General features: G+C 39.7%; 1 long non-coding RNA gene across 1 annotated transcript; it reads right to left on the reverse strand.

The window, feature by feature from the left end:
* Positions 1 to 4,597: 4,597 nt before the first annotated feature.
* On the reverse strand, positions 4,598 to 9,299 carry LOC142218934 (uncharacterized). Its single transcript, XR_012717486.1, has 3 exons — positions 9,205 to 9,299; positions 6,544 to 6,595; positions 4,598 to 4,641 (listed from the first exon to the last, which is right to left on the reverse strand). It is a non-coding gene; the product is annotated as an uncharacterized LOC142218934 (long non-coding RNA).
* Positions 9,300 to 10,855: the final 1,556 nt, after the last annotated feature.

Here is a 10,855-nt window from a genome sequence, read left to right on the forward strand (position 1 = left end):
TCTTGTCAATGGAGCAGAGCAGCGGCCATGCCATACTGGCCGCCCTCATAATCATGTACATAGAATGACGCTTAAAAAGTGGAAAAATCCCGGGAACCCATTCCCTTTAAATATTATTAATAATAAACTAATTTAAAATAACTAGATTATAAAATTCTCATTACAAATTATTTTTACTGAACATACAAAATAATTCTATATAGTTACCTGCTGTTTGTCCAGATGTTTCCACAGTTGTACTAAGTGGTGACCTGACTATAAATGAAAACAAAGATTCGCCAGAATATTTTGTTCTTATTCCGTTCTTAGTTGACGCGCTGTACATTTTCTGGCCAGGCTTCTTCTCTACTACGGCATTTCCTCCAGTGCTTGCTGTAAATATACCTTCAACAATTGCAGCTTGGCATATTGAAGATTCCTAGTTTGCAATTATATGTGAAAGAGAACATAATTCAATCTTAGGGTTCAGATTTAGAAATTTTTTCATGTTTTGCATTATAATTGGATAGTGACTTACACTGCTGTATACACCTGCACCATAAACCATGCTTTCTTTTTTGTGACAATCTTCGGGGCATATTACTCTATGTAAAAGGAAAACAATTGTTTTGGATATATTAAAAACTATACAGATATACAATATTTATCACATTTTAATTATTACAAGGAAAAAGAACATTTTCCCAAACCTTTATCTTCAATAATAATGCTCCGTCAGTCAAATGCAGTGATTTTAATAATAAACAATAATAGGGAATATATATTTACATCATTTTCTACTATATTCTATAGAGTTATTCCAAATTTGGAGGTAGGATATTCTAAAAGAAATGCTTTGATTTTCTCAGATGCGTACCTTTTTTTAAAAAAAGCAAAAACTAATTTTTATTAAATTTTACAAAAGAGAAAGTGAAGAACCTTTTACAAAAACAATCACCGGAACAATAAAAGGTAATCAAAACAAGACAATAAGACAGCGTTCCCTCCTTTTGTGAATCATGCTGGATGCTGGAGGGGGGCACTTTATTTCCATCTTTTTCGCAGGAACGCCTCCCCCTTGAGGCTAACTGGTTTTTGAAAATTTGGTGCATCTGAGTACACTTTTTTCTAACTTCATGTTGAGGTAAAATTTAGCATGAACATTCTGTTGCATCCTATGCCAATGTCCATTTACTTATGAGACAAGCTTTATATATCAACATACTGTAGGTACTAACAAGTGTCTAAGGCTGGGGCCCCACGTGGCATAAACGTGGTGTTTTACAGTCACAGCATAGTAGATGAGATTCTAGGGAATCCCATTCCAACTTTGCGGTAAAATATACACAGCAGACATGCTGCAATTTCCAAAACCATTGCTGTTTTGGAAATTGCAGCATGTCAATTATACCTATGGTAATACTGGCGGGTTCTCTATAGGAATAATGGAAATAGAAAGTCCGAAACAAGGTTAAGCTGATAATGTGTAGAGAAAATACCTTCTTAGGCCGGGTTCACATGGGAGTTCTTTGGTCCGGATTTTGACGTGGAATCCGTGTCAAAATCCGGCTCAAAAAAACGCCTCCAATTCACTTCAATGGAAGCAGGTCATTTCCTTTTTCCGCGAGTTTTTTTCTGCTCGCGTAAAAAAGAAGGTACATGCCCTTTCTTCAGGTAGACGTCCACCTCGCGACACTCCCTCCTGACTAGGCCCATTCATTTGGGCCTGATATGGAGTGAAATGCCCTGACTGGATTTATTATTTTTCAGCAATTACCTAGCAATGTATTTTTTTTTTAAATCGACAGTATATGGATGATATCCATGTGCTGTCTGTTTTTTTTTTTTTTCAGAGGCCCATAGACATGAATGGACAATACTAACAGAAAAAAGTAAAAAAAAAAAAAAACAAACTAGTGCATGTCACTATTTTTACTCATTGCCTCTCGTTGTCTTTGAAAGACTTCATTGACTATAATGGGTCCTTGTGCTGTCTGATTTTTTTACAGATAGTACATAGACAGAAAAAAAAGTATGAGAGGGCCCTTAAACTTCCAGCAAGTAGATCTAAAGAAGGGGACCTTATATATAAAATAGACTTTAAGATCTTACTTACTCTGTTTCTGGTTCAGTTAAAAATTTTGCAGTTGTTGTACACTGAATTTTAACTGTAGAGGGCACAAAACACAAAATAATAAAGTGGTTAAATCTGATTCAACCTTATATACTGAACTGCTGAATGTGCACATTTCCCGTATATCATATCCTATTTTACAATTTTTGCCTTCCTGTTGCCTGTATACATATCACTCACAGAATGCTGTAAATATCATGCAGACTAGTGCTGCCTCTAGTGGGCAAAAATAATTGAAAAAAAACAAACAAACATTTTTATATTTTTTCTGGCGTTTTTTAATTTCAACTGCTATTTGGTAAATGACTGCAAAAAGGAAAGTCATATATGTTGAACAAAACAGAGATGCAAAACTCATTAATAGCTAATAAAATGGCGAAAAAATTGCAAAAATTGTAACCTGGACATTAAGGTTCTAAACATTTTTTTTTTTTAGAATCGTTCACACAAGTTGTTTTTTTTTTATCATCAGGTTCTTTTATAGTATCTGTTACATTATGGTGAACTAGTATACTACTTCTGTACAAGTATGAGTTTTAAGAAAAATAGCAAATTAGCATCACAATTCACTTACAAATGCATTTGTGCCAAGTGAAGAAACTTAATGAACTTGGAAGATGGCCCCTTTAGGTTAATGCTCCACATTGCAGAAAACCTGCTTTTTTTTGCTGTAGATGTTGCTGCATTTTTTTTTAGTCAAAGCATGGAATGGATTGAGCAAAAGAGAGAAGTATAAGAGCTTCTTTTATATTTCCCAACATTTCTGTAGCCACTCCTGGGTTTGGCTAAAAAAAAAGCAGCAAAATTTTCAGCAACCAAAAAAAAAAAAAAGAGCAACGCAACATGGGGCCTTAGCCTCATAAATGCACCTATTAGTATTCTCTGAAGCACTTGGACTCCATGTAACAACTCCTTTTTAAACAGATGAGAAGATGGTGATCAGACAGTCATGGTAGGAGGGCTGTCGCATCGGGATGTACATTAATCCTGCAACATTAATCATATCACAAACAAACCATTTAAATACATGGCTAACAATGCAATATGTTGATGGTCTGGATCCACTGAAGAAGGACAAGTTTCAATATGGCAACTCTCTGTTTTGACTCTGGGGTGTCCCAACTGCATGACCTCCCTCTATGAGGCCAATAAGTCTTAAAAAGTCTTAGGTTAGGGTTCCCCATGTTAGAGAAACATCGCGTCTTAGACTACTGAGGAAACACAGCGGGAAAAAATGCTGGGTTTTAAAGTATTAGCAAAGGGAATTCTGTTTAGTGTTATCTAGATACTGGGGGGAGCAGAAATGCATCTTTGAAAAACACATCATGTGATTTTAACTGTGGAATTACAAGCATTTTCTATATAGATTTAATAGGAGAAAACACAGAGGAAAGTGCTGCAAACTCAATGAAAAATGCTGCAGAATAAAACTATGTATTTGCATTGCAGTGGTTTATTTACAGCATTTTTATCAGCATTTTGCTATGTGGGACCTTGGACTAAGGCCTCATGCAGATGACCGTGGCCAAGATCAGTGTGCCATTTGTGTTTTTCCCGGATAGCACATTGACCCATTCATTTCTATGGACCCATATACATGACCATGAATTACAAGGTCACATGTGAGCCAACAGCCCGGGCCGCAAAATATAGAGCGGATCCTATTCCTATCCTATTTTGTGGCCACGCTTCCATGCTTAATAAAAGGGGCCACAGAAGCACGGGCGACACATGGATGACATCTGCGTGTCCCCCATGCGCTGACCATGCCTTTAATTCACGGCCGAACGAAAGCACACAGTCATCTGCAACCGGCCTTAGAGTTAAATAAAAACACTGTGAAACTCTCCTGCAAATCCACTAAAAAAAAAAAATCTCTTATAAAATTTGTATTTTATCAAAAACAGATATTTGCTGAAGATGCCGCCATGGATTTTAACCTTTGAATTACAAATAGTTAAATCCTCGGTAAACAATAATAATAATAATAATCCCAGATACATTTCTTTATACTATATATAAATAGAGCTTTGTATTATTTCATTTACTTGAATTATCCTGCACTTTGTGGTGGATTTTAGTCTGGTTCTAGAAATTGACTCGCTAAATTTGTTACAAAATATTAGATCTTTATAATACTTAAAGAAAACCAAATCAATTATTACCTTTTGGTATTCTGATGCCAATGTTCATTTGATATGGGGTCAATACAAATGACCTTGTCCAGGGACCAAATTTTCTTGAAATTATTCCATTCCTTGTTGACTCTTCATACCAGCTTTGCCCTGGACTCTTTTTCATAATAGCATTTCCGCCATTATTGTTGAATACACCTGAATGAATGCCAGCTTGACAGAGCGATGAATGCTGCATAAAGCATCAAATAAAATGTTGTTAAGTATATATTTTATTCATCATTGGGTATTGTACAAGATACCTGACTGATCAGGTTTTATCTTACTTCTGTGTATGCATCAGTTCCATATACACTTCCCAGCTTCGTCAAACATCCGGGTGGGCATTTGATTCTAAAATACACAAATAAAAATATCATGCAATATTTCTTAGCTTTTAAGGCATACTGTCCCAAAAGTTCTCATTATCTATGGTGCTGATTTCTGTAAATAATTAATAAAAAGTAATGTGTTAGTACAGTTGGTTACACATTTCAGAATATCATCAATGCATTAGGGTAGTAGAACGTTTGTATAGTATTTTTACAATATCACAGAAAGTAGAATTTAATTTAGAGTTTCGGAACGCTAGTGCCTCCAATGCTCCCCAATTCTAAAAAATGTGGTTCTACTGGACCACCTTCTCTTCCTCTGGGGACTGGAGGGGGGCACCTGACTAGAGTGAGATTTCCCTTCCTTTCATCCTTTTCATCCTTCCCTTTTCTTCTTTCTTTCCCCTGCTCCAATTTCTCCCCATTCACCAATTTCCCCCTACATAGTCACAAGACCCACTATCCAAGTTTTGCCCGCGTTTTCTTGTTGTCAACCTTCCCTGCAACCCCTAACCCAGTGCCGCACCTCCCATGAGGCGACCTGAAGCGACCGCTTCAGGCGCCGCTATGTCAGGGCCCCAGGGAGGGCGGCATTTTTGCTTACCTAAGCCAGTCCAGGACAAACTATCCTGGACTGGCTTAGCACCGAGCGGTGGATTGGGGAGGCCACTGGAGCAGCGCTGCTGCAGCGGCCTCCCCTCATGCTCAGGCAGAGAGCAGGTCCTCTCCGTGCCTGTTCTCTGCCTGCGAATGCTGCTAAGTCCCACCCCTTCACTTAGCCCCACCCCTTCACTCAGCCACACCCCCTCCTCCGGGGGGGGGGGGCGGCTTTCTGTCACTCGCCTCGGGCGGCGAAAGGGGCAGGTTCACCCCTGCCCTAACCCCAATGCATTCACTGCCTCCTCATCCTTTCATCCTTCCTTTCCTGTTCCTTTTTGTTTTGCCCCCATTGTTTCTCTTCTTTTTTATTTGTACAAAACAATAAAAATTCATGATACAAAAAAAAGAATTGTTAGTTTTAGAGAAATATTAAAAAGCCCATCAGAAAAAATGGACAGATATGTGTTTCAAAATGGATAAGCATTCAGACATACGTGTTCTTCTGTGTTTACATGGCTGAGGTAGGACTAGTCCTGTTTCCACCTCCCAAAGGTGGTCTGGATTTACAGGAGACAGTTGAATTGGTTGTACTATGCTGTTTCCGTAATGCTCATAGTGGTAAATAGAGGTTTTGGAAACAGCCTACAACATTAAGCTACGCTTTTTCCTTAACACTTGAAATTACAGAAACCGTTACTATACCGTTTCCAAAACTCCTATTTGCGTCAATGGAAATAGCTTAGAACAGTTTGCATTTGACTGTTTCTTTAACTCCTCGCCTAATAGTTGGGAGAAGGAGATGCGTCCTCCCATCACAGCCATGGTTTCCAGTTCCATAACCCATGACGCATACTTGAACAAATTAGTGGCCCCGGCAGTCTCTCAAGAGGGACGAAGTGATGTCACTAAAATATGTCACCAGATCTTTACCAGCAATCGGTGAGGCCAAAAAGGACTAAAAGCAGACAATGGAGCACAGGTGTTTTACCTTACATTTGCCTTACATTTTTTTAAGAAGCAATGAAGGACATGACAGATTCTGTAGAATTAGTTTTGCGAGAGAGATCCCACTTCTTATAAGTTCATCATGTTTTTTTTATCTACTAGGTGGTGGTTTTGGGAATCACAGCATGTCAATTATACCTACGGAAACGCCAGCAGTTTCTTCATAGGCATAATTGAACCAGAAACTTTCTGTCTAAAGCACTGCGGGAAGAACCGCAATGCATTACTGACATGGTTTTTCCCACGGTGCTTTTTTGCTGCGGGATGCCACGTGGGGGTTTATCCTAACTTATATTCTTTAAATTTTGTATGTACTTACAAAGCAATCTGGTGAGAAATATCGTTTGCTGTCATCTCACATGAGGCGGAAACTGGAAATAAGAAAACATTTCACAATCAAATTTTACTTTAACTATGAATTAAAGGTTACTTAAATATAGATAAATATTTAATTTACTGCTGTGGTAAGATGTGTTTTAAACAAGGTCAACTCTAAGATGTCCATAAAAGTAAAGAAATCTTCCAGTTATTCTCGTTTTCACCCATTTGAAAATGAGCCTGTGTGAAGTGAAATTTTACTGAATAACTTTATGGCAAATTCATTATGAAGTTATATGCTCCCCTCTGAAGCACTGACCTCCTCTCTGCTGTTCATTTCATTTCCTATATAAACAGGAGGGAAAACTACAATGCAGGTCTATGTGAGTTAGGTAGAGGCTCTAATATGGTAGGACTTGCATTGTGAGTTTGACCTCCTGTTCATACAAGAAACACTTTGTTATTGAGAGGACACTGATGAGGTCGGGGCTCATCACAATAAATCACAATAAATCTGCTTTTAAGTTATTCAGTAACATTACACAACACACAGGTTCATTGTGAAAAGGAGAACATAAAAAAATTGTGGAGTGCCTGGGGCCTGGGCAGAGCCGACTGCGCATGCCCGCACTACAAGCAGACATGCGCAGTCAGCTCTACCCAGGCCCGATGCCTGGCAGAGTGAATGAAGAGCCAGAAGACTCCGCGGGGAAGCTGCACGGAGAAGACTTCTAAAGGTAGGAGAAGAACCAGCGTTGATTGGCCGACTGTATAGCATTCGGCCAATCAATGCTGGTTCTGCATCGAAATTTTCCATTCGAATAGCGAGTGGTACTCAATCGAGTACGAGTATTTCGAATACCGTAGTATTCGATCGAATATCTACTCGATCGAATACTACTCACTCATGTCTAGTCATTACAACTGATGGCAAACCTGATGACAAAATGCAATCGTTGTCATTACACTTTTTCACAAATTTCTACTCCGAAAGCAGCAGTTGTAATTGGTGTTTGCCATCAGTTTTAACTGTCACTTTTTACAATAAAGAATTAAATAAAAATTTTCTTAAAATGGTCACACCCCCACAATAAAATATTCAATCTTTATGCTATGGACAGAGAATAAATATTCCTTGGCATTATCCCTTTAAGATGACAACACATGCAGTACTGACTACAACTATGCCACATATAAATTCTGTGATGGCCAATGGATGAATGCAAATGTCTGCAATTGTGTGCGGTCATTACCCAACATGGCTTTGACTACTAAAGGGGCTGCTAATTGATTTTGGAGTTAATTGTATCTGAGGCTAACCAGGGGGCAAACCCACAGCGTAAAGCCATAGGTCTGTTTTGGATTTCCGCTACAGGACCGGAATCTGAAGAATTCAAGGCCACTTAATATGTGAACCTAACTTGTAACTAGAATTAAGTATTTCAGAATGGATTTGCGGTGCCCCCTGGAGGCCGTAGTTAAGGAGGGCATGGACAGGAGTGAGGATGGCCATTACTTGCTCGACCAAGGTCCATGTCAAATGTTTGCCTTGGGACTTCACCATTCCTAGTTACGGCACTGAACCCATAAAATAAAACTATGCGCCTGTTCTAGCGTTAGTTCCCTACAGCTTATGTGCATCCTACCAGAGGAAAAATGAAGCTTGCAGTTGAGATGTGAACGCATCCTTATAAATGTATACTTTGCAGGGTTGCGCTTATGGCGGTGCTATTTTTTTTTCTTTTTTAAATGTAGATTGTGAGCCCCATATAGAGATCACAATGTACATTTTTCCCTATCAGTATGTCTTTGGAGTATGGGAGGAAATCCACGCAAACACAGGAAGAACATGTAAACTCCTTGCAGATGTCGTCCTTGGCAGTATTTGAACCCAGGACTCCAGCGCTGCAGTGCTAACCATTGAGCCACCATGTTGCCCCCTATAGCAGTGCTATTTTATGAGTGTTACCGAAGCTGTAGATAGACTTTCCTTTACCTGGGGCTACAGTTCTGTTCACTGCTCTTACATAGTTATATAGTTGATGAGGTTGGATAAAGACATTAGCCCATCAAGTCCAACCTATAACCCTACAATCCCTACAGTGTTGATCCAGGGGAAGGCAAAAAACCCCATGAGGCTCATGCCAATTGCCCTATTTCAGGTGAAAAAATTCCTTCCCGACTCCAAATCCATAAAAGTGGCTTGTTGGCATCCCTCCCCCAACAGAATACACCTGGTTGCACCCTCTAGTTATGCCCCTGGTGTTAGTGTTAAAGGGATGGACCAGCATTACAGTAATATTACTAGTATCTTCCAGGAATAACATCATACCCATTCATTTGTGTCTGTCATTGCAACGGTGTCTGCAATACCACAAAATACGTAAGGATGCCAAATTTATCACAGTGGTTAATGCTGTAGGATACATTTCATGCATGTTTAGATAGTTTGCTCAACATTACGCCACCTATTGGTTGGCTTAGTTAACACCAATCTTTTATAGCCGGTTTTTGGTGCAATTTTGGAACAAACGGTTGCCTTATAGGCCATACCCCATTCAACTACTGTAAGTGGAGCCCATTGGAAAAAATCATTCCCTCAGACTGATATTTCTACTGGAATAGATTTGGACTAAATAATGTCATCTCTTATAGGTATTACCTGTTGGTGGTTCAGGATCTGTCACTTTAATTTCAGTCTCAATATCTGGAGAAATGAAGGTAAAGGACACAAACCAAGGACCATATCTGTAAGTATGGATCTGATTCCTTGTGGTTCCTGGATAAAAGGCTTGTCCAAATGTCTTCTGAACTGTTACAGTACCACCACTATCAATGGGAAGTTTTCCTGCATGGATTGCAGCTTTGCAAATTGAAGAATCCTAACAATACAACAAAGCCACATTACTTGTACTGTACATGAAGACGTGTGGACTGTATAATCATTATATCCATTTTCTTACATCTGTATAGGAGTCAGTTCCCCACACAGGCACATCTTCATTCATGCAGTTTGATGGGCACACAACGCTGGAAGAAGATGTATGTTTTAGATGAGGACTTCATAAAGTCATGGACATCTGAGTGACGGTATTACTATACTTACTCTGTCATAGCTGAAATCAAATGCCTGCCAGTTGTAGAGCATAAAGCGATTACTGTAAAGTAAAAACAGTGATTAATTATATAACATACTAGAGGGAGGACCCGGCTTCGCACGGGTATATTACATTTTATGTTTGTGTAGTGGCCCCATAAGAAATGTCCAATTTTGCACTGGTGTATTTTGTATGTGGTTTGTGTGTATATCCATAAGCGTCATGTGATTATGTGTATCTCATTTTGGATATCAGTGAAAAACCTATGATCAGTTGTTATGGATACCTGGAGTAAAGCTGTATCTAATCCTTCCCCGTGTAGTACTGTGTTTAGACGCAAGTATGTAATCCTTATTGGTGTGGTACTGTTTGCAGATGCACATATCTAATCCTCCGGCGTGTGGTACTGTGTGTAGATGTGTGTATCTAATCCTCCCCTGTGTGGCATTGTGTGAAGAGGCACGTATCTAATCCTCCGGTAAGTGAAACTGTGTGCAGACGTGCATATCTAATCTTACGGCATGTGGTACTATGTGCTGATGCGCGTATCTAATCTTCTGGCATTGTGGTACCGTGTGCAGACAGGTATATCTAATCCTCTGGCGTGAGGTACTTTGTGCAGATGCGCGTATCTAATCCTCCCCAGTGTGGTACTGTGTGCTGAGACGCGTATCTAATGATCTGGCATGTGGTACTGTGTGCAGAGGCATGTATCTAATCCTCCAAAGTGTGGTACTGTGTGAAGAGGCGCGTATCTAATCCTACGGCGTGTGGAACTGTGTGTAGACACGTGTATCTAATCCTACAGCATGTGGTACTGTATGCAGACGCATGTATCTAATCCTATAGCGTGTACAACTGTGTGAAGACGTGCGTATCTCATCGTCTGGCATGTGAAACTGTAAGCAGACGCTTGTATCTAATCCTACGGCATGTGTTACTGTGTGCAGACGCGTATATCTAATCCTCTGGCGTGGGGTACTGTGTGCAGACGCACGTATCTAATCCTCCCTGTGTGGTACTGTGTGCTGAGACGCGTATCTAATTCTCTGGCTTGTGGTACTGTGTGCAGAGGCATGTATCTAATCCTCCAAAGTGTGGTACTGTATTCAGGCACACGTATCTAATCCTCCCCTGTGTGGTATTGTGTGAAGAGGCGTGTATCTAATCCTATTGCGTGTGGAACTATGTGTAGACGCGCGTATCTAATCCTAC

Source organism: Leptodactylus fuscus, chromosome 9, assembly GCF_031893055.1.
Source record: "Leptodactylus fuscus isolate aLepFus1 chromosome 9, aLepFus1.hap2, whole genome shotgun sequence".
NCBI classification, from domain to species: Eukaryota; Metazoa; Chordata; class Amphibia; order Anura; family Leptodactylidae; genus Leptodactylus; species Leptodactylus fuscus.